At 46.0% G+C, this 25,379-nt stretch overlaps 1 protein-coding gene across 11 annotated transcripts in view; it reads right to left on the reverse strand.

Moving 5' to 3' along the window:
- The window catches only part of DLGAP2 (DLG associated protein 2), an 844,777-nt gene that overhangs the window by 395,387 nt on the left and 424,011 nt on the right, over window positions 1-25,379 (reverse strand). For 2 of the 11 annotated variants that reach the window (XM_078069924.1, XM_078069925.1), the window contains exon 2: window positions 14,752-14,827. The exons of the other annotated variants lie outside the window; for them this stretch is intronic. The gene's annotated coding sequence lies outside the window, so the exon portion shown is untranslated. The remainder of the gene's footprint in view (window positions 1-14,751; window positions 14,828-25,379) is intronic. 11 annotated transcript variants of the gene reach the window in all.

Below are 25,379 nucleotides of genomic sequence, written 5' to 3' on the forward strand. Positions count from 1 at the left end.
TGAGGAAACACCAAACTATTTTCCCAAGTGGCTACACCATTTTACATTCCCAACAAACAGTAGGGTGTGAGGGTTCCAATTTTTCCATAGTCTTGTCAATGCTTATTACTGCCTGTCTCTTTGATCACAGCCATCCTAATGGGTATGAAGTGGTATCCCATTGTGACTTCGATTTGCATTTCTCTGATGTATAATGATGTTGCACACCTTTCCATGTACTTATTGGCTATTTGTATGCCTTCTTTGGAGAAATGTCTATTTAAAGTCCTTTGCCCATTCTTTTATTGGCTTATTTGTCTTTTTATTATTGAGTTATAAGAGTTCTCTGTAATGTCTAGATACAAGCTTTTATTATATATATGACTTGCAGAAGTTTTCCCTATTCTGTGGGTTTTCTTTCTCACTTTCTTGACGGTGACCTCTGAAACACAAACATTTTTAATTTTAATAAAATTCAATTAGTCCTTTTCCCCCTTTGTTGCTTGTGCTTTTGGTGGCCTAAGAAACCATTACTTAATCTAAAAGCCCAAAGATTTGTATTCATTTTGTTTTATAATTTCAGCTCTTACATTTAAGTCTTTGATGCATTTTAATTTTTGCATATGGTGTGAGGTAGGGGCTCAACTTCATTCTTTTGCATGGGAATATTCAGCACCATTTGTTGAAACCCTATTCATTCTTTATGATTTATTTTAAATGTCAATCCTTTTGAAAATCAGCTGTAATTGCTCCACGATGAATTAAATGGCCCCTCCGCCATGTTTCCATAGCATCTCTTTTACAAGAATACTTGAGTCTCGGGCACCTGGGTGGCTCAGTTGGTTAAGCAACTGCCTTCGGCTCAGGTCATGATCCTGGAGTCCCAGGATCAGTCCCACATCGGGCTCCCTGTCAACAGGGAGTCTGCTTCTTCCTCTGACCCTCCCCCCTCTCATGCTCTCTCTCTCTCATTCTCTCTCTCAAATAAATAAAATCTTTAAAAAAATAAAAAAAGAATACTTGAGTCTCATTAGGATTATTTGTCTTTCTTCCTCAGGAGATTATACATTATATCCCTACAGACTTGAGTGCACATCTTTGGTCCACATTATGCAATGTTGAGTGGAAACAGTCTATAATGCATTTATACAATGACTATCAGAGCGCCTGTGTTGTGTGTCCAACACTGGCTGGGAACTGGAGTACAAAGTTAACTTGTCCAGAAGAAAGACACACATGTGCACATATGAATATACCCTGTACTGGGGACACCTTCGTGGCTCAGTTGGTTAAGCACCTGACTCTTGATTTAGGCTCAGGTCATGATCTCAGGGTCCTGGGATGGAGTGGGGCTCCCTGCTCAGCCAGGAGTCTGCTTCTCTCCCTCTCCTTCTGCCCCTCCCACTCGTGCTCTCTCTCTCTAAAATAAATAAATCTTAAAAACAAACAAACAAACAAACAAACAAACCCTGTACCTGCATCACGTCCTCCAAAACAAGAAAGAGCCGCCAGCATATAGAAAAGCCTGCAAGTCTGGCCACACCTGAGGCAGGGCTTGGAATAGGAAGGGCATGCAGGGTCACGTTCTAGGGTTTTAATCCGCTTGTGTAATTTGCTTAATAAAAGAAAAGGTGCCCCAGTGTGGGGCTGCATCCTGGAGGACAATGAAGCTATTTTAGGGGTTTTAAGCAAGGCGGTTATATAAATAAATTTGGGTTTCAGAGAGATTTCTCTATAGCAGGTGGAAGAGCATCTGCGAGAAGGATCAGAGAGGTAAGAGGGTGACTATTTAGGACTCATGAGCAGGCTCCTCGCAGGCAGACTGAAAACCGAGGAAATAATGCCTGGATTTTTTTTTTTTTTTTAATCTCGCTCAGTAAAAAAGCAGGGCCATATGGGGAAAATCCAAGGAGCCATGCAGCCACCTGACTTCTCACATTAATGTGCGGAAAGTAGGAAGTAACTGATCTCAGACTTTATTGCAAGAGGGACAGGAGCAGGCAACGGGAATGTGCAGCTCTGAACAGGGTCGCCATCAGAGAACACTGGGCTGCAGGTAAGAACAGGGAAAACCAGGACCACTCAGGTCAGATCCTCTTCCCGCCGACGCCGCACAAGCACATGGGCCCCCTCACTGCTGCCACAGATGGGGCTACCGCGGAGATGCTAGGATGTCCCAGGGTCCTCCTTCCCAGGGTGGCCGCTGCTCAGCTGCCAGCCCCTGACCTCTCTAACCCCTTGTGCTCCTCTTCTGAAGGTCAGAGAGTTGAACTTTCTCAGAATCACATGGCCAGCCAGCATCTGGATTGGGATTTGTAGCCCACTCTGCTTTTCTCCCAGCTGGGGCTCCCTGGGCCCCCCAACCCAGTCCCTCACGCCACATGACTCAGTCCAGTGTCCTGGGCAACTCAGCATTAGAAACGGCCACAGTTCTCAAGTATGTGGGTTCACAGGGATGTGTGCACCAAGAGGCTCATGGCAGCTTCGGTAAAATAGAGATGCCAAGACCTGACAGAATCCCATTTCCTCCGCACAAAAGCTCTGCTGGGGAACAGGCTCCTGCCTTCAGAGACCCAGCAAAGAGTGGGTGTTTGTCTGAGGCTTTGGAGGCTCACACCTGCTCCCCACGTGCTGGTCTTCTCCCGTATTCATTTAGCAAGAAGGCTGTGAGCACTTACTAGGAGGCCAGCCCCACACTAAGTCACTGAGGGCTAGGAGTGTCTTTCCACTGAGAGAGGAACATGCACACAAAATAAAATATAATGAAGCAAATTGGAAAATGGGAGGAACACTGACGTTTCCCACTGGAGGGGGGAGAGTCAGGAACATGTTTGCGGAGAACAGACGCTCGAGATGATATTGAACCAGCCGGGGAGGTTCTCATTCATTCACTGCAGGCTTCTCCCTCCCAGGGCTTACCCTCAGGTGAGGGAGGTAGTCACAAGAATAAACATGATGTGCCTCCCGTGGCCAGTGCTCTCAAGGAAAGGCGCACAAGGCAACAGGACACGACCTACCTTTCTAGGTGGGGGCAGTTTCTTTGAGGAAATGACCTTGAGCACATTCAGGAGGAAACAGGATGGGGGAGGTGTTCCAGGGAGAGGAATAGTCTATTGCCTACAAGTGACGTGGCCCCACAGGGCTGTCCCCACCGTGTGGACGGGAGTCAGGCAGGTGACCCAGGCAGCCAAGACGCTGGCTGCACCCTCAGCGCCGTGGCCCCGCTGGTGACTTCCTGGGCACGTCCTCTCCCGCTCCAGTGCCTCCTGCAGTCTGAGAGGGAAGTAGACCTCGCGGCCCGTCTCCTGCCCCGTCGTGCCCTCCCCAGTGCCCCTTCCCCTCTGCACCCCCCCCACAACTGAGCCAGCCCCTTCTCCTCAGCCCCTCGGTGCCCAGAGCTCTGCCAGCAAATTGGATAAACTAATTAGTGCTTCCACGTTAATTAATTTTCTGTTGTTTATATAAGCTATGAGATTTCTGTTCTTGTGTTGGTCCCTTTAGGTAAGTTTATCTACAAACAAATGAAATCCCATTACACCAAATTACACTGGAATGCCAATCATCAAAGTAAGTCTTAAACGCATGTCTTCCACATAGAACCTTCAGAGATAATCCCATATCATAAAGAAACATTTCAAACAGAGGTAATGCTCATAATTGATGTACATCGTCATATGAAAACTTCAAAAAGATTTATTAGAAAAGTCACTTGAACAGTGTGACGGCTGTATTTTTCTCTGTATTTCTACGTTGAGAAAATTAAATCACCAGATTTAAGAGTGGAGGTATCACTGAGCTATAAAAAAGTAAGGACAACCTGAATGTTTCCAGAATTGATTACTTTTTTTAAGCACTTACATATTTCTGCCAATTTAAATCTAAATCACACTCATGCTCTGAGAAATTAAAATTATGCAGTTAGTACAAGTCATTTGCGTTGGTTAAAATGAAGCGCATGACAGATGACTAAGCCCAAAGCAGAGGAAGAATTCAGGAGCTGACTGTTCCCCCCAGGACAGATCTGCAACGAGGACCCCCGGATGCACCATGCTCGGCTTCCTGCGGCAGTCATAGAGCAGGCGTCTGCCTGACAGACCACAGGGCCCCCATGGAAGAAATAAATAATGCTCTGAGGCAGGAGGGAATTCCTCCACCCAGTATTGTACTAGGAATGCATTAAAAACCGTATGCACCATGCTTGCTATAAACATCGTGCACGCACTCACTCGAGAACACACAAAGCCCCAGCCGCGAGATCTCTTAATTCTAGATTAATTCTCACCATCTCACACTTTACGTCAAAGATAAGTAACAAAGGAGGGGGGAAAGATGGCGGAAGAGTAGGGACCCTATTTCAACTGGTCCCCGGAATTGAGCTGGATATCTACCAGACCACTCTGAGCACCCACGAAACCAGCCTGAGATGTAAGAAGATCTGGATCTCTACAAACAGAATATCGCAGGCTGTTGGCTTTGAGGTACGAAGCAGAGAGCCATGATTCTGCGGGCAGATATCGGAGGATAAACGGCAGTGGGAGGATGCCTGGCCGTGGGGATCCTACACCGCCGGTGAGCGACAGCCTCGCGCGCTGAGGACGGGCACAGACTCGCAGACCGGTAGCATCGGGAAAGGACTTTAGGGCAGCCCCCGGGGTGGAAAACCAGACCCGTGGGGTCGCGCGCACGCGAACTGCAGCCCCCCGACAGAAACCCGGAGCGATGGTCGCGCGCACGCGAACTGCAGCCTCTGAGACGGAAACCCGGTGCGCCGGAGTCGCGCCGGTGAACTGCAATCCCCGGGGTGGAAACCCCGAGCGGCGGAGTCACGCACGCGTGAACTGGGAGCAGCTGGCGGTTTTAGAAGCACAAAGGGCAGAGACGTGCCCCGACCTGGAGGCAGGACTGGGGGCGCTGCGGAGGGGCGCACAACCCAGGCTGCTGCAGTTTATAGCAGCACGGACAGAAACGGAGATGGTGTGGCCTGGAGAGCTCACTGAAGAACAGACTGCGATCTCTCTGCTCTGAGGCAGAGGGTTGGAAACGGTCTCTTCTGCTCTGACTCACGGAAGAGACGCAGAAAGCCGCCAGGGAAAGGCGCCAGAGAACAAAAGCCCCAAAGACTGATCCCCACTGAGCCCATCCCCCGCCACAGGGGCACAGGGCAACTCCGCCCAAACAGGGTTGCCTGAGTAACAGCTTGGCAGGCCCCTCCCGCAGAAGACAGCCTGGGAAAACAAGAGGCCAGCAACCCCAAGGTCCCAAGAAAACAGGTGCATCTTGCTTGGGTTCTGGTAAATAATTTCGACTCTATACATTCCCTCAAACACCCATCAACAGAATGACAAGGAGGAGGAGCCCCCAAAACAGAAAAGACTCAGAGATTATGACTTATGCTGCAGATTTACAAGTGGATGCAGATATAACCAAGATGTCGGAGATGGAATTCAGGCTAGCAATTGTGAAGACAATGGCTAGAATGGAGAAATCAATTCATGGCAACATAGAGTCTCTAAGGGCAGAAATAAAAGGTGAATTGGCAGAACTTAAAAATGCTATCAATGAGATCCAATCCAAGCTAGATAATCTAACAGCTAGGGTAACTGAGACAGAAGAGAGAATAAGCGATCTGGAAGACAGTATAATAGATAAAAAGGGAAAAGAGGAGGCCAGGGAAAAACAACTCAGAATCCATGAAAATAGAATCACAGAAATAAGTGTCACCATGAAGCGTTCCAATGTCAGAATAATTGGAATCCTGGAGGGGGTGGAGAGAGAGAGAGGACTAGAAGATGTATTTGAGCAAATCGTAGCTGAGAACTTCCCTAATCTGGGGAATGAAACAAACATTCGAGTCCTAGAGGCAGAGAGGACCCCTCCCAAGATCAAGGAAAACAGGCCAACACCCCGGCATGTAATAGTAAAACTTGCAAATCTTAGAACCAAGGAAACCATCTTAAGGGCACTTAGGGGGAAGAGATTCCTTACGTACAGAGGGAGGAACATCAGAATAACGTCAGACCTATCCACAGAGACCTGGCAAGCCAGAAAGGCCTGGCAAGACATATTCAGGGTACTAAACGAGAAGAACATGCAGCCAAGAATACTTTATCCGGCAAGGCTTTCATTTAGAATGGATGGAGAGATGCAGAGCTTCCACAACCAGCAGAAGTTGAAAGAATATGTGACCACTAAGTCGGCCCTGCAAGAAATATTAAGGGGGGTTCTATAAAAGGAGAAAGACCCCAAGAGTGATCTACAACAGAAATTTACAGGGACAATCTATAAAAACAACGTCTTCACAGGCAACATGATGACAATTGGTTCCTATCTTTCAATAATCACTCTCAACGTGAATGGCCTAAACGCTCCCATAAAATGGCACAGGGTTGCAGATTGGATAAAAAGACAGGACCCATCCATATGCTGTCTACAAGAGACTCATTTGGAACCTAAAGATACATTCAGACTGAAAGTGAAGGGATGGAGATCTATCTTCGATGCCAGCAGACCTCAAAAGAAAGCTGGGGTAGCAATTCTTATATCAGACAAATTAGATTTTAAACTAAAGTCTGTAATAAGAGACACAGAAGGACACTATATCATTCTTAAAGGGTCTATCCAACAAGAAGATCTAACAACTGTAAATATCTATGCCCCCAACATGGGAGCAGCCATCTACATAAGCCAACTGTTAACCAAAATAAAGAGTCATATTGATAACAATACGTTAATTGTAGGAGACCTCAATACTCACTCTCAGCAATGGACAGATCATCTAAGCAGAAAATCAACAAGGGAACAAGAGCTTTGAATGATACATTGGACCAGATGGACCTCATAGATATTTACAGAACATTCCACCCTAAAACAACAGAATACTCATTCTTCTCAAGCGCACATGGAACTTTCTCCAGAATAGACCATATCCTGCGTCACAAATCAGGTCTCAACCGAAACCAAAAGATTGAGATTATTCCCTGCATATTCTCAGACCACAATGTTCTAAAACTGGAACTCAATCACAAGAAAAAATTTGGCAGAAATTCAAACACTTGGAAGCTAAAGACCACACTGCTCAAGAATGTTTGTTTGGGTCAACGAAGAAATCAAAGAAGAACTTAAACAATTCATGGAAATCAATGAGAATGAAAACGCATCGGTCCAAAACCTATGGGATACTGCAAAGGCGGTCCTAAGGGGGAAATACATAGCTATCCAAGCCTCACTCAAAAAAATAGAAAAATCCCAAATTCACCAACTAACTCTACACCTTAAAGAACTAGAGAAAAAGCAAAAAATGATGCCTAAGCCACGCATTAGAAGAGAAATAATTAAAATTAGAGCAGAAATCAATGAACTAGAAACCAGAAACACAGTAGATCAGATCAATGAAACTAGAAGTTGGTTCTTTGAAAGAATTAATAAGATTGATAAACCACTGGCCAGACTTATCCAAAAGAAGGGAGAAAGGACCCAAATTAATAAAATTATGAATGAAAGGGGAGAGATCACGACTAACACCAAGGAAATAGAAACAATTATTAGAAATTATTATCAACAACTACATGCCAATAAACTGAGCAATCTGGATGAAACGGAGGCCTTCCTGGAAACCTATAAGCTGCCAAGACTGAAACAGGAAGAAATTGACAACCTGAATAGGCCAATAACCAGTAATGAGACTGAAGCAGTGATCAAAAACCTCCCAAAAAACAAGAGTCCAGGGCCTGATGGATTCCCTGGGGAATTCTACCAAACATTCAAAGAAGAAATAATACCTATTCTACTGAAACTGTTTCAAAAAATAGAAACAGAAGGAAAACTTCCAAACTCATTCTATGAGGCCAGCATTACCTTAATCCCCAAACCAGGTAAAGACCCCATCAAAAAGGAGAATTTCCGACCGATATCCCTGATGAATATGGATTCCAAAATCCTCAACAAAATCCTAGCTAATAGGATCCAACAATACATTAAAAGGATATCCACCACGACCAAGTGGGATTTATCCCCAGATGCAAGGGTGGTTCAACATTCGCAAATCAATCAATGTGATAGGACACATTAATAAGAGGAGGGAGAAGAACCATATGGTCCTCTCAATTGATGCAGAAAAAGCATTTGACAAAATACAACATCCTTTCTGATTAAAACTCTCCAGAGTATAGGGAGAGAGGGAACATTCCTCAAGCTCATAAAATCCATCTATGAAAAACCCACAGCGAATATCATCCTCAATGGGGAAAAGCTGAGAGCCTTTCCCTTAAGATCAGGAACACGTCAAGGGTGCCCACTCTCACCACTGTTGTTCAACATAGTACTAGAAGTCCTAGCAGCAGCAATCAGACAACAAAAGAAATACAAGGTATTGAAATTGGCAAAGAGGAAGTCAAACTTTCTCTTTTCGCAGACAACATGATACTTTATGTGGAAAACCCAAAAGACTCCACCCCCAAATTACTAGAACTCATCCAGCAATTCAGTAATGTGGCAGGATACAAAATCAATGCACAGAAATCAGTTGCTTTCTTATACACTAACAATGCAACTGTACAAAGAGAAATTAGAGAAACGATTCCATTTACAATAGCACCAAAAACCATAAGATACCTCGGAATAAACCTAACCAAAGAGGTAAAGGATCTATACTCTAGGAACTACAGAACACTCATGAAAGAAATTGAAGACACAAAAAGATGGACAAATATTCCATGCTCATGGATCGGAAGAATAAACATTGTTAAAATGTCTGTCCTACCCAGAGCAATCTACACCTTCAATGCCATCCTGATCCAAATTCCAATGACATTTTTCAAAGTGCTGGAACAAACAATCCTAAAATTTGTATGGAATCAGAAAAGACCCCGAATCGCCAAGGAGATGTTGAAAAAGAAAAACAAAGCTGGGGCATGACGTTGCCCAATTTCAAGCTATATTACAAAGCAATGATCACCAAGACAGTATGGTACTGGCACAAAAACAGACATATAGACCAATGGAACAGAATGGAGAGCCCAGATATGGACCCTCAACTCTATGGTCAAATAATCTTTGACAAAGCAGGAAAAAACATGCAATGGAAAAAAGACAGTCTCTTCAATAAATGGTGCTGGGAAAATTGGACAGCCACATGCAGAAGAATGAAACTCGACCATTCTCTAACACCATTCACAAAGATAAACTCAAAGTGGATGAAAGACCTCAATGTGAGACAGGAATCCATCAAAATCCTAGAGGAGAACATAGGCAGTAACCTCTTTGACATCACCCACAGCAACTTCTTTCAAGATACATCTCCAAAAGCTAGTGAAACAAAAGCAAAAATGAACTTTTGGGACTTCATCAAGATAAAAAGCTTCTGCACAGCAAAGGAAACAGTCAACAAAACAAAGAGGCAACCCACAGAATGGGAGAAGATATTTGCAAATGACACTACAGAGAAAGGGCTGGTATCCAAGATCTATAAAGAACTTCTCAAACTCAACACCCAAAAAACAAATAATCAACTCAAAAAGTGGGCAGAAGATATGAAAAGACACTTCTCTGAAGAAGACATACAAATGGCTAACAGACACATGAAAAAATGTTCATCATCATTAGCCATCAGGGAAATCCAAATCAAAACCACATTGAGATACCACCTTACACCAGTTAGAATGGCAAAAATGGACAGGGAAAGAAACAACAAATGTTGGAGAGGTTGTGGAGAAAGGGGAACCCTCTTACATTGTTGGTGGGAATGCAAGTTGGTACAGCCACTTTGGAAAACAGTGTGGAAATTCCTCAAAAATTTAAAAATAGAGCTACCCTATGACCCAGCAATTGCACTCCTGGGTATTTACCCCAAAGACACAGATGTAGTGAAAAGAAGGGCCATATGCACCCTAATGTTCATAGCAGCAATGTCCGCAATAGCCAAACTGTGGAAAGAGCCGAGATGCCCTTCAACAGATGAATGGATAAAGAAGATGTGGTCCATATATACAATGGAATATTACTCAGCCATCAGAAAGGATGAATACCCAACTTTTACATCCACATGGATGGGACTGGAGGAGATTATGCTCAGTGAAATAAGTCAAGCAGAGAAAGTCAATTATCATATGGTTTCACTTATTTGTGGAACATAAGGAATAGCATGGAGGACATTAGGAGAAGGAAGGGAAAAATGGGCGGGGGGAATTGGAGGGGGAGATGAACCATGAGAGACTATGGACCTGAGAAACAAACAGGGTTTTAGAGGGGAGGGGGGAGGGGGGATTGATTAGCCCAGTGATGGGTATTAAGGAGGGCACGTACTGCATGGAGCACTGGGTGTTATACGAAAACAATGGATCGTGGATCACTACATCAAAAACTAATGATGTAATAATGTATGGTGACTAACATAACATAATAAAATTAAAAAAAAAAAAGCAAAAAAAAAAAAAAAGATAAGTAACAAAACCAAATTCATTAGCAGTCCCAAAGTCAAATTCAGATCACTGAATATAATTTCAAGCCTTGTTTCCAAACTATTCCCTGACATGGGATTTTAAAACTGAAATAACCTCTTATAGGTTGAACTGTGGCCCCCCAAATTCATATGTGGAAGTCCTAACCACCCCCTCCCGTATCTCAGACTTTATCTGGAAATAGGGTCATTGCAGATGGAATCAGTGACTGTAGGATGAGGTCATCCGAGTGTCCCTACTCCAGTAGGACTGGTGGCCTTACACAGAGGGGACATGTGGACACAGAGGTGCACACAGGGGAACGCCGGGTGAGGATAGGGCTCTGTCCCAGCCAGCAGACCACTAGAGCAAGGAGGGCCTGCGACGGACCCTCCTCCCGGCCTCGGCAGGAGCCCTCGCTGCTGACCCCTGGATTAGACTCCCCGGCTCGGGACATGGGCCCCCAGGTGTCTGCAGTCTGAGCCCCAGGTCCGTGGGCTTCGTTACAGCAACCCCGGGAAACCAATACACCACCTTCTAGCAATGACCTCCTAAGTACTTCCCCTTCAGAAGGAGGGCGAGAGCCATTTCTAAACTCAGTCTTTCTCTACACTTTTAGGCTAGATAGTAATGAAGAATTTCTCTCTGATGTTTTGTCTTTCAAAGCAGTTAGATGTTCATTTGGGAGTTTCAACAGCGCCATCAGCACCCACCAACCAATCGATAACCACGGTGTCCTCCCGCGGAGGTCAGGCTCATCCATGCAGACCCCTCTGTGACGTCATGGTTTCTCTCATTCACATACCCCTGCAGGACGCCGTCACATCCAGAACACAGAGCACGCAGCTTATGCTGTACTCCCATGGTTTCCACGCCGCCAATATTTAGCATGTTTGGTCAAGTAGGAAGTCAGAACCTCGAGGGAACCTTATATTCTGCATGTTCGTATTTCCTTTGGTTGCTTAGAAAGACAACTGACAAGTACTCAGCAAACTCTCGTTGACCAAGATCATCCGTCAATACCCATAAACAGAGCAAAAAGTAGAGAGGAGGGCCTCTCAATGTGGGGTTCAGGAGTTCTGAGGCTGAGTCTTGCCTCAACCGCTTCTCAACGTCAGCTGCTCCTCAACACACTCCAGAAGGCTTGGTGACCCCGTCGCTGCCACCCTGCCCTCATACACTCTGCGCTCAGCCACATGGGCCACCACCCAGGATCCGCCGAATATCCAGCACGACGGCAGGTGTGACTTTCCCATAATTGTTAAGACAGTCACAGCACCTGTTCTCATGGGACCGCAGCTTACCCTGCTATTACATTAAGGGCTCCCTGGAGCAGAGGCAAGACCAGAACTACCTGTGGTCAGGCCAATATCCAAGGAAAGTCAGTGGAATACACACAGAGCATGCACATCAGTACAGGGCAGCATGGCTCATCAGAGCCCAAAGGGAGAAACGGCTCGAGTGTCCATCAGTTGATTGGCGGACAAATCGAGTATATCCCTATGGTGGAACAGCATTCAGCCAGGAAAGGAATGACGTTCTGACACCTGCTACAACGCGGATGGACCTGGAAAGCATCGTGCTGGGTGAGGGCAGCACAGCAGGCCACCAGGACTGTGTGATTCACTTTATAGGAAATGTCCGAAGCAGACCGATCCGTGGAGGCAGGAAGCACACCCGTGGTTGTCCAGCGCTGGGAGCGGGGAGTGGACCTGGAATGGGGAGTGGTGGCTCACAGGCACGCAATTCCTTTTGTGGGGGACAAAATGTCCTAAAATTAAATGGTGCTGGTGGTGGTTTTACAACCCTATAAATACACTAAAACTCATTAAATTGTATGCTTTAAAAGGGTAAACTATATGGTTTGCTAATTATATCTCAATAAAGCCATTCAAAAAAGTTAGTGTAAGAAAAGGATGAGTGAAATGAGCAGGTGGCCTCAGGCAAGTTACTGACCCGGCTGCTTAAATCCTTCCTCCAAGAGCAATAATCTCTACTTTACAGGAGGCTGTGAGCCAAAATGAAATGTTGTATATGATGGCACCTTGTACATGGAACACTCAACGGACACAAACATTGATAATCACTTTTAAAGGATTAAATTATGCCCTTACTTCGCAGTTCCCGCCTCATTCTGCCTCCTGCCAGCCCGCTAACCACCCAGCCCATTAAGTACTATTCAAGGGACAAGACTTGTTGGTGCAAAGTCAGGTGACCCAGAGAAGACCCTGTGTTCCTCCTCACCACCTGCAGGTCAGCGTGGCGGCAGTCACCACGATGAGGGGGCTGGAGAAAAGCCCAGAAACAGAGACCCCGGGAGAAACGGGCAGAGGAGTGTTCCCAGCTGACCGAGAACATCAGGCTCCAGAGGCTTGGCTCCTTAGAGTCCGTAAGGGGAAGAAGGACATCCCAGCTTAAAGTCCAAACCACCAAGCTCCAGCCTGGAATATTCATTCCCCAATGCTCGCTCCTCACTCCAGATCCCACAGCCCAACAGCCCCCGACAGATGGTGAAATGTGATGCCTTATCTAGTGGACTGAACAGGTTGGTCACACCCAGTCATAAATGTGACAATGCTAAATTATAAATGCCCTAACTACGCATCTCAGACTCTTCTTCAAACTGAAGAAAAAAGAATTCAAAATTCGGATTCACTGCTTGTGTAGAAACTTTCAAGTTCCTACAGCAGCTCTTTTGTATATAACAAAACGCAGAATAGGAACGGAGTGAGGGTTGGGATCGAAGACCGGACTTCACGGCCCTCTGTAGCTACCCCAAGAGCTGCAGGACTCTGACCAAGCTGGTACTACACACTGGCTCTCAGAGCCCTTGTCTTTCAAATAACGGTAGTGGTGATTGCGGGTCACAGAGTCAGCTTTGTGGGGGGTGGGGGGGTAACTGTACCGAGATAGAGTCACATACCATACAGTTTACCCATTTAAAGTGTACAATTCAAGGTTATGAGTATATTCACAGATCTGTGCAACCATGACCACCACAATTTTAGAACATTTTCATCACATCCTAAAGAAATCCCACACACGTCCGCATCTCTCAACCCTAGGCAAACACTAATCTACTTTCTGTGAAGCTTTGCCTCTTCTGGACAGTTTCTAGGAATGGAATCCTATAAGACGTGGTTTCTGTATCTGGCTTCTTTCACTGAACAGAATGTTTTCAAGGTTCTTCCATGCTGTAGTGTGTGTCAGAATCCCACTCCTTGTTACTGCTGGAAAATATCCCATAGTAGGATACACCACGATTTATTAATCCACTCATCAGCTGATGGCCATCTGGGTTGTTTCTATACTTCGGCTATTGTTCACAACATTGCTTTGAACATTTGTGGGTAAGTTTTGTGTGGGCATATGTTTTCATTTATCTTGAGTAGAGATCTACGAGTGGGCTTACGGGCCATAGACCAACTCTGCTTACTCCTCTGAGGAACTGCTGGACCGTTTTCCACGGTGGCTGCACCATCACACGTTCTCCTCAACAGTGCACGAGGGTCTGACTTCTCCACACCCTTGCCAACACGCAGTACTGTCAGTCCCCTTTATTACAGACATCCTGATGGGTGTGAAGGGGCGTCTCAGGCTGTGTTAGTCTGCATTTTCCTGATGACTTGCAAAGATGTTGGGCACTTTTCATGTGCTTCTCAGCTACTGTGTATCTCCTTAGGAGAAACATCTACTTAGATCCTTCGCCTGTTTTTTTTTTTTTTTCTTTTTAATTGGTTTATTTGCATTTTTAAAAATTGAGTTGGAAGAGGACTTTATATGTTCTAGATACAAAACCTTTATCAGCTATATAAAGTGCAAATATTTCCTCCTACTCTGTGGGTTGTCTTTTCACTTTCTTGATGGTGCCCTCTGAAGCACAAGTTTTTAAAATTTTTTGATGAATTCCAATTTATCTACTTTTCCTGTGGTCAATTGTGCTGTTGGAGTTAACATCAAAGAAAGCACTGCTTACTCCAAGGTAATGAAGATTTGCCTCTGTTTTATTCGAATGGTTTCAGTTATTATATTTAAAGCTTTGATTCATTTTGAGTCACTAGTTTTTGTCTATGGTGTGAAATAGAGATCCAACTTCAATATTTTGCATGTGGATACCCAGTTGTCCCAGCACCATCTGCTGAAAACACCAACTCTACTCCATTGAACTGTCTTGGCACCCTTGTTGAAAAGCAGCTGATCATAATTGTGAGGGTTTACTTCCAGGCTGTCAATTCTATTCCAATGATTTATATGTCGATCCTTCTCCTGGAACTATACTATCTTGATTACTGTAGCTCTGCAGTAAGTTTTGAAATAATCAGGAAGTGTGAGACCTTACCAATTCTTTTTGACCATTTTGGCTGTTCTGAGTCCCTTGAATTTCCAAATGAATTTTAGGATCAGCATGCCAATTTCTGGTAAAAAAAAAAAAAAAAAAAAAAAAAAAAACATCAGCTGGGATCTTCATAGGGATTCGTTAAACCTGTAGAACAACTTGGGAAGTGCTGCCACTTGACAATATGAAGTCCATTGATCTGGTCCAGGAACGTAGGATGCCTTTCCATTAATTTCATCTTTTTAATTTCCTTCCACGATATTTTATAGTTGTCACAGTATAAATTCTGCACTACTTCTGTTACATTTTGCTCACTGTTGGATTGTTCATGGGACATCTACATAAATTCAATTAATTTTTGTATATTGATTTTGTTTCCTGTAACCCTGCTGAACTCAGTCATTATTTCTAATTTCTTGTTAGTGGATTATTAATGCAATTTCTCTCCTTTTTATAGGTCTATTCAGATTTTCTATTTCTTGTTGAGTCACTTTTGATAGTGTGTGTCTAGGAATTCAACTATTTCTTCTAAGTGACACATTTATTGGCTTACAATTGTTTATAGTACCCTCTTAAAATTCTTTTTTTTAAAGTTTTTTTTTAAATTGAGGTGAAATTCACATAACATAAAGTTAACCAAAACTATCCAGTGGCATTTAGCCCTTCACAATGCTATGTAACCACCACCTCTGTCTGGTTCCAAACATTTTTATCACATTTATCAGAATATCTTCACACATTCTGGATGCTACCTTATAATTTTTTCTTTCTGGAGGTTGGTTGTAATGTCTCTTTATTCACTTGGATTTTAGCAATTTGAGTTGTCTCTCATATTTTCTTCACCAGTTAACTAAAAGCTTAACAATTTTGTTGATTTTTTTTTTTCAAGAATAAAGCTTTGGGGCACCTGGGTTGCTCAGTGAAGCGTCTGCCTTCAGCTCAGGTCATGATCCCGGGGTCCTGGGATCAAGTCCTGCATCGGGCTCCTTGCTCAGCAGGGAGCCTGCTTCTCCCTCTGCCCCTCCCCCGACTTGTGCACATGCTCTCTCTCTCTCTCTCCCTGTCAAATAAATAAATAAAATCTTAAAAAAAAGAATAAAGTTTTGGTTTCATTGAATTTCTCTATTGTTTTTCTATTCTGCATTCCATTAGGGTAATCGGGAGGGTGAAGTGAAACCTTGGGTGTAAAGGGACCTTTAAAAATGAACTTGCGTATAAATATTTATTAATTCAGTAACATTTTATTGGATACTTTGTATCTTCCAAGCAGGCTCTGTCTTAGGTGCTCAAGATTTGGCAGTGAAAATTCACTCTAGACTGTGGTTTTACAAATGCACTTAACTGTATTTCTTACTCAGAAAAACTCTGCCTTGCTCCTCTTTACATGGTTTCGTCCTGGGCCCTAGGAAATGCTTCAGGAATGCTAGGTAAATGCCAAAGAAAATGTAAGAGAAGCTGTTGGAGAGTAGAGACCCTAATTTTAATCATCCTTGTAATTTAAATTCTGCCTACCATGATGCCTCAAACATATCATGTGCCTGAAAAACTACCATTTTGATGAATCGGTTAACTTGAATCTGCCTTCATATTCATTAATATTAAGGAGACACATTAAAAAAAAAATCAAAGCTGACAAAGCCATCCAATTAAGGTTTAGAAAATATCCTGAGTGTTTTTAACAACAAGGACTATGAGGCTTCATTCCCATCTCATGTGTTGCTTGCTAGAGATGAGGTAGAGGTGGTGCTCCATAAATATCTGCCTATTGTTCAACGGATCTCATTCTCAGAGTTCCAGCAGGAAATTGTCCTACCTTACTCAGGGAAAATTAAACTGTCATCACAAGACCCTCCATAATGACTGCAGGGGAAAATTTAACCACTGGGGCTCCCCATGCAAAACAATGTCCATCCTTTTGAGAAATCTTATTGTGGGGACCAGATAAATCAGTGCTGCTCACTCTATGTAAATATCTCTGGTGTTTGAGCCACCCTCGGTTTTTAATAAATCACATTTTAAAATGATATCAGCCTGTCAAGAAGACAGTTAATAAACACATTATTTTAGCTTGGATTTCTCTCCTGCTCACAAAAAGGAAGAGGAAGCAAGGATCAGCAATTCTAGTCATACTACTTGTTTTTTTGAAGCAGCCCTTATTATGCAATGATTTTTTTCTTTAATATTTTAAACTTTTATTAGTCATCTGGTAGAGGAAAGAGAAATGTCATCCACCCACTAATTGGTTCAAACTCATCCTTTTTCCTCCCACCCTGTAGTCACTGCTTTAAAATGCAGAGTTATCATCTTGTTATGTCTCACTGTAAAGTGACAAACAGCGCCTTCAGTTGGAAAAAATGTCTTCTCTTTACTTTGATTTTTCATTACTTTCCATCAACCAAGACAGAACAGAATTTATCCCCTAATTATGTTACTACTGTTTACGTCATATTGTTTACTTTATATCCAATTCAGGGAAAATACGAGCTTTTTGGTGGGGAAGAGAGGATGATACATGTACAATGACGAGGGAGAATGTGATAGCTGGTAATGTGGAACTATACAGTGCAGTTTAAGGAGAGAATTAACTCAAAAAATCTATCAGTGGTTCCACAAAAATTAGGACAGAAGCCTAATTCACTCAAGGAGTGATGGAACTTTCCGGAATGCCCACGCTTCCAATTTGAAGTGAAAACATGGCTGCTTACAATCATCACTCATCCTTCAGGGTAACTGAGACTTTTCTCATGCTCTACCTGAAAACCTGAATCTGACAACACTAGACACACTTTCTCAATGCCCTACGATGTATAGGACCTCGGCGATGCAGACTCGCATGCACTCATGCTCCTTAAAACCAGAGAAAACAGGGAAGCAGCTCCCTTTCCAAATGAGAAGGAACTGAGTAGCACCAGAGATGGACAACAGGCCCCTCCCGAGGCACGGTGCTCAGAGCGCGCGTTCCCACGCAGACCAACCTACTCATGGGCAAGTATTCATCTTCCATAGTCCCACTCTGGGACTGCACACCGTCAATAAGCAAACCACATGAATTTGAACTTTTGCTCTCCTACCACAAATGATCCTAATTCCCAACTGGGTGTTGTGACGCTGTTCTTCTTTCCCAAACTGAGAGAGTCCATTCATGACTTCCTTCCATTCTGTCCCTTTGCAGCACGTTTTTTACTAACGTCCCAAAGCTCTTCCCATCGATGGTACCAACTGTTGCCCACATGAGTGTAGGTTGTTTTCCCTTTTTGCGTTTTGCCTGTTTCCATTTTGAGAACACAGTGGGCAGCAGAGTAGAAGAGCAGAGACTGAGCTCTTGGAATCCTACTGCATTTTTCAACATGAGTTCTAGTGCCTCTGAGTCAGAGGAGGAATGTACGTTCCCCAGTTAGGTTCAGATATGGCCACGTACATGGAAATATCAACAGCAGCAGATGGTTCTTAATTCATTAGAGAATATTATGTATAATTCAAGGCTAATTAGAAAGTCTTGATAATAGCAAGACTAGCAAATATTTATGGACTCGTTCACCCTGCAGAGAGGTCTAGAGTGCCTCCAGCACGTGTGGTAAGGAGACCAGGTCCACGGTGTTGAGTGGAGACTCGCGGTCCTTGCTCACGTGGGGCTCAGGTGCACACAGTAAGGAGGAAACCGCACACCTGCCAGTAACTGAGAGCCAAGAAAAAAGCCACAGGTGAGTGAAGAGGGTCAGGTCCCCAGGTTGCACCTTCCCCTCCTGCCTCGGTTTCTCTGGGGACAAGAGACAACAGATCCTAGCACAGATACTGAGGGAATGCATCTGATATTGGAGACGACCCGCATGCCATCCATAGGCCTGGTTTACGGGATGCCTTGGGTGTGACTGTTAATAGAGCTGTTCCCCCCCAGGAGCATCCTGGTTTGGGTGACAGAGGATGCCGCCACCGCTCCCCCCCACCCCCCAGAGGCCGGCTTATGTCAGGCCCTCAGTATCACCACTCCTTTCATTCAGGTTGGTCAAGAAAGGCCTTAGGAAATTTAAAATAAAAAGGAGCCCACTGGGTGACGCAGGGCCGGGGGTGGTGGTGAGGAGAGCTGGCAGGGGCAGGGAGGAAGGGGGTCTGGGAGAAAGCACCAGAGGAGGAAAGGGTCCCCAAGCCAGAACCGTGTGGAACCCTGCGGCCACGGCATGGCACACGGCAGCAGGTGGCTCGTGAGGGCAGCAGTGGGAGGAGGCCACGGCAGGGTCTCCGGTTTCATCCAAGGAGTGGACACAAGACTCTGACAGATGCTCAGGAGAGGGGAGGCCAGGATCTCCTTGGAACCCAGACAGGCCAGCAGAAGCGCAGACCCAGCCCAGAGATGAACATTTGCTCGGTGCTTCCTCTCCCGGTGAGTAAGAATCACCAAGGTGGACGCAGGGGAGGCAGGGGGCTTAGACAACCCCGGCCATGGAAATGATTAGCTCTGCAGTCCCAAATCACCTCATAAACGCTGACGGTCACAGACACGTTTATAGTTCTGTTCTCACAGAGGAGGGAGGGCATCACTCCTGTACCATTTAAAGCGTACGGCACGGAGAAATTAACTGATGGAGCTGGCTTAGCTCTGCTATCAAAACCTGAGAAACGCATCACAAAAAACCTAGCGAGCAATCTTACTTACAGATACAAACAGAAAATCCCAAGTAGAATGAAGACAATAGAAATTTAGCGATATAGAAAATTAATAATGCCACTAACACAATGAAGATTTACTCTGGGGAATTCAGGAAGCAGTATTAGGAAAATGACTAATGTAATTATTTTCATAAGCTAATAGCAGGATATGGCCGATTATCATTGCAATAGAGAGTCAAAGGATATTTGACAAAGTCTAACTTGCAAAATTGATCAAAACTTTTATGAAAAACAAACAGATGTGGACTCCTTAAATTAGTTTAAAAAATCTATTATAAAGCAATGAAGGTTTAAGCCTGATGTTGATATGTAGATATGAATCCATTCAGGTAATAAATTAGTAAACCTTACATCAGCTACATAGTATCATTCAATGAACAAAAAGGGCACAGTATCATTACTCAGGTGAAATGATTTTCTTTCTAGAAAAACCAAGAGATCTCAGAAAAATGAATAGTTTATTAAAGTGCTGAATACACACTATTTGGTGGCTTCCCAAATTCTCATCATAAAACAAATGAGAGAATTTAAGGTAAAATATTTCTAGCATAAGAGCAACAACAATATATAATAAATAGGAGTAAACCTTCAATGGTTTCATATGAAAAGTTGAGCAAATTAAGAGACATGAGGTGTTGGGGGAGGGAAGAGTGCATGCTATCCACGTGGTCATTCTTCACAAGTATTATGAATTAAGAACTTTAATCAAAATGCCAGCTACAGGAGAAAGGTAGGTCTTGACAAAATGACACACACACAAAATAAAGATGTCAGAAAATTTCTTAAAAGAAATGCAGTCAGGTGTGATGTTCCTTGCTGGCACTTGTCCTAATCAGCCCAGCTCCAGGTGACTCCTCCAGGCAGCCTTCCGGGATGCCCACCCCTGCCTGTCAGCCCAGACGGCTGTCTGTCTCCAAACTACACGGGGAGGCACACGGGCACTGAGACTCCACCCAGTTCATCTCTTTACGGCCAGTACAACCTAACCAGACATGAAACCAATCTTTGTCAATTGAACAAATGAGGTTAAAATGTGAAGGATGGTATTATTTGCAGTAGAATCTGAAGGACACATTTTAATGCTCCCTGGGTCTCAACCACAGAGAACGGGGTCTTTTCTATTCTGCCTGTGGAGAGGGAGCAGCACTCCCTAATGTCCTGCTAGAGCTGAGAGCCACTGCAGGTTCAGTCCTTCTTTTCCTGAGGTGGAGACAGGGACCCAGACGTCAAATGACGCCTAGTTTCTAGAAGACTGTCATTAAGGCATTTCGAGCGTACGTCGTTTTGCTGCTCATCCCATGCTTTCTTATTTCTGCATAGTGTCTCAGCCACCATACACACATCTAAACTCTTTTATTTATGCAGAAGATAACTGTGTGCCTCCCTGGCATCTGCTTTACGGCTGTGAGCAGGTGCGCAACCTAGAACCCGGAGCCCTGCCTTCTCAGGGAGCAGACCAGGTTTGTTGGAGCGACCGAGGCAATTCGATCTGGGCGGGCCGAGTGCTGGCTTCTGCAACGGATGATTACTGATGAGCTCATGGGATAACTTTGTAAGAAGCACATCACCTAATTTGTGTACACGTCCTGAAAACAGCGATTTGGATAGAAGAGTAATTTATATCGTAGGTTACAGAAATTTTCATGAATTTCAGATTTGATGCAAACCTAACAGCTCTAGGTTATAAAGTAAAACCCCTTTTTGGTGATACAAGGATCCTTCACATTGTCATTTCTTCTCTTGCTGGTGTAACTGAGGGCACCATTTTTTCTATTCATGTATTTTATGGACAAACAAAATAGGTCACTGTATGGGGTTTATCGCCACCGGAAAACCCCTTCTCTTGTCCCGCTGACGAGACTGTTCACGTTTTCGATTGTTGTCACCGCCGGCAGCCGTCGGTGTCCTGAAGGCGGGGCGCTGGCCCTGAGAACAGACACGCTCAGCTGCAGGGGCGCCCGGATGCATGAACAGCGCTCACAGCTGCCTGCTCGTGCCAAACCACACTGCGAGCCCACAGAAGCTCTTCTTAGTAAGGCTGGAAACCCTCATCCTGCCGGTCATCCTGCCTTCTCGCTGCAGGGCACAGGGCGGGCAGAGGACCGAGCCCTGGAGGTCCTCACTCGGGAACGCCCCCGGGCAGACCCTGAGCGCTGGCGTGTTCCGGGGGACACCTGCCCTCCCTCTGCTGGGAAGGGTGCTGACTGCTGCACGGAAGGGTCATGTTGAGAGCCACATTGCCGTCCAAAGAGCAGAGGATCTGAGTGGAACAGCTGCTACGGACAGTGTCCCACATGGCAAAGCCACCAGCGGGGGGGGGGGGGGGGGGGGGCACAGGCATGCAGGGGCGAGTCCGGGCCAGCGCGGTCAGACCCAGGGCCGGGCCCCTGGCTACACTGAGGAGCTCCTGGTCAGTGGGCTTGCTAGCAGCCCCCCCTGTATAATACTCTGCAAGATGGGCTGTTATAGACAAACTGGCCACAGGGGGAATGGGACACAACGCCACACCTCGGCCCCCAGAAGGCTCCCCGTGGGCACGCTCCACGGATGCCACTGCTCCAAGCTCACAGGTGAAGGACGCCTGCACTTCGGCAAGCTCACCGCCTGAGCAGCCCTGCCCCGCCTCGCATTCCTGTTGTCCTCTGTCTACTGTCATTGCTTCCTCCAGGCTGCAGGCAGCTTTGGGTGTCTTAAATACCAAGCCAATTAGGACCTGGGCTGGAATGCACAAGTTTGCAGCCCCACTGAAAATGCCCCTCCCAGACTCACCAGGGACCTCACGGCACTCTTCAGACTCTGCAAGCAATGATCCTGCTTCTACAGAAATGCTGCCCCTGAGCCCTGCGCGGGACTAGATCCTGTCACACTGTCACCGCAGGACCCACAGGGCCGGCTGGGGATCCAGAAGACCGTTAGGTAGAACCCAGGTCGCCCACAGGCTGTCAGACCCAAACACCACAGCAGGACCCAGCGCAGGCATGACTTAGACTCAGACCCTCAGCAGAATCCCACAGCAGGAATAGGACGACCCTGGGCAGACGGACTATTTAGGCCCACTGAAGACACTGGGGTTAGCAGAGGCTGGGTCTCACGCAGGAGTGTCTCCAAGCACCTGCATGAAGAATAAATTTACTTCCTCTACAAAGAGTCCTAATATCTCATGAAAATGTGAAAACTCACAGTGGACACAAGAGAGAGACAGACGGCAAAGTTAGGTGAAATGAGCACAATGAATAGCTAATTCCTGGACCAGTATTTTTCAACTTGTTCCGTAATTCGAAAATCACGTCACGTTAATTGTACCAGATCTAGGCAATACAGGGTGTATGGGCCACTCTACCACCCAGCGGCCTGGTGCCCACACCCAGAGGGGACAAGGACCGCCTCCCCACCCCCGGGCCTGTGGGGTTGAGAGGGGTAAGCAGGGCGGGCTCCTAACAGTGCTCCACGGATTGCACACGACCTGACTCCCTCCCCCCAAAACCACCTATTCTATTTCTCAATCTCACAGGCATGACCATCAGTCTGGGGAGAAGGGAACTCCTTCTTCTTTCTGTTTTTTCCCGTAACGATGGAATGCCAGCTCCCTGGGAGGCTGCCTGCAGCCTGAGGCTCCAGGGAAGGGAGAGCAGCACCAAGACGGAAGCGGTTCATTCACATCACTGAGCAGGTCCTGGCGCCTCGTGGGAATTCAGGCACAGACCCAGGCCCTGGACTAGGAACTGCCCCCTGGCCTCGGAGGGTCTTGCTTGGTGGAAAAACAGCCAGCCCCATGGAGAGCGCGTCCCCACACAATGAAGTCTGTGCCGTGCACACACTGCACACAGGATAATGTTAGTCTCCATTTACTCGCGAGATGATGTCTTAGCTAGACATTGAAGGATGAGGGGCAATTAGCTACCCAAAGAATACAAGAGGTTTTCCAGGCATGAGAAACAAATTTGGCCAAAGCACAGACGTGTGAAAATAATTTGGTGCGTGTTGGGAATGACAGGCAGTTGCAAAACAGGGAGCAGAGAAAGATAAATCTAGAGAAATACCATGGGAGGCATTTTATATTGTGCTCAAAGCTGAGTCTTCACCCTAGATATTTAAGATTGCTTTCTCTGGTAGACGGGAGGGAGGCAGGATGTCTACCCACTTTTAGGAAGTGACCTACCGTGCCACCCATGTCTCCTCAAGGCTTGGAGGAGGTCGGGAACATGGATGCACAGAGACACAGGGGCCCGAGGTGATGCTCAGGAGGGCGAACTCTTTTGCATCCTTAGGGGCAGCTTTTTCCAGCTGCAGAGTAATGCAGATGGCCCTCATTGATCCCTGGTGCAAATATCCCCAGGGAGCTGGGGAGCTCAGCACTCAGGGAGGCGCCTCGGGAAACTGCCTGAAGGCACCAGCCCAGGATCTGTGGAAATGGAGGCGAGGGTACAGAATTCTGGTTCCTTTTAACACACACCCCGATTTTAACTTGGTCTCCATGCGAACCTGAGAGTTCTCCTGTAATGTGGCTTTCAAAGATTTTTATCCTTCCCTTGAATAAACTCGACGTGGGATTAAATCCACCCCCTTTCCCCACTGAAGGTTAATTAGAAAATCTCCCTTAATGTTGAATACCTTGTTCTTATTTCTCTCAGTATTCGATATGGTAATATATCAAGTATAACGTAAGTGTCCTGTTTCTGTTCTTCGCCCGTAGCACGTGTGTGGCGTGCAGGTCTCGGTGCTTTTCCTGTGGAGCTCCCCGACCTTCCCATTCTCCATCAGTGCACATCGCTGGTAGCCTCACCCCCCGGGCCTGCGTCATCTACGAACTCAAGTAACATATGTCTCCCTACAGCTTACGAACCCTGAGTGCAGACCCCATATCATACTGGATGTAATCCTGGGTCCTAGGGAACCCAGCAGACAGCCCCCCAGGAGACAACTGCACTTCAAGAAACAAAGACATCGAATTACATTAGCTGTGGCCCACGATAGAAAATCAGTATCAAGAGTATCTGCTAGATGTTAATTTGAATAATGCAGAGTGAAGGTTCTCTCCGGACTTGGCAACCTACAGACAGTGAGGCGCAGGAGATGACCCGCCGTGGCCCGGCCGCTGGGGATGTGCGGACACACGTGTCTGCCAGGCCACATTTGGCCGCAGGCTAGACGGGCCGCCGTGTGTCCTGTCAGCACGCCCTCTGCCCTCCTGGCCCCTGCTCTGCGTTCCAGCCCGCCTGTCTCCTTCCTGCCAGCCCTGAGCTCAGCCTGTGGCCGATCCCTCCTCGGCCGGAGCCCATGAGGCTCCTACTGGATGCGGTCACAGCCAGCTCCTCATGAGGGTTGGGGAGATGGGGTCCCCCCACGCATGGGGGTGCAGAGAAAAGGGGCCTGAAGGCCCCAAAGTTTCACTGAGGAGTCACAAATTCAGGGGCAGAGAGAGGAGCTAGCATGGAAAGGGGGCAGGATGAGGAAGAAGCAGAAGGATGAGGGGGCCGTGTGGCTAATCTGGAAGAGCATATCGCTTCTTGTGCGATAAGGACTCTGTCTGGCTTCTTCCTGGGTTCCTGGCACAGAGGTTCTGAGAAGTATCTGTGCTACGGACTGACATGTGCTCCCCCCAATTCTATGTCGATGCCCTAACCCCCTGTGTGGCTAATGTGGAGGTTGGGGTCTTTTAGAAGCAGTTAAGGTAAAATGAGGTCATAGTGTGGGGCCCTAATCTGATGGGACAGGTGCGCTCGCAAGGAGAGGGACTCAGGACACAGACACCCACAGAGGGGTGACCAGAGGAGGACGCGGGGACCCCTGGGAGGAACCGGCCCTGCCCACACCTGGATCCCTGGATTCCCACCCCCCCAGGACTGGGAGAGATGATGAATGTTGTTTAAGGCCCCCATCTGTGTTTGTACGGCCTCCCAAGCTGACTTAGGTGTTTGGACTCCCCCCACTGGTACAATGTCCACTTTATGCTAATGAGGCGGCCC

Source organism: Halichoerus grypus, chromosome 3 (assembly GCF_964656455.1).
Source record: "Halichoerus grypus chromosome 3, mHalGry1.hap1.1, whole genome shotgun sequence".
NCBI lineage: Eukaryota > Metazoa > Chordata > Mammalia > Carnivora > Phocidae > Halichoerus > Halichoerus grypus.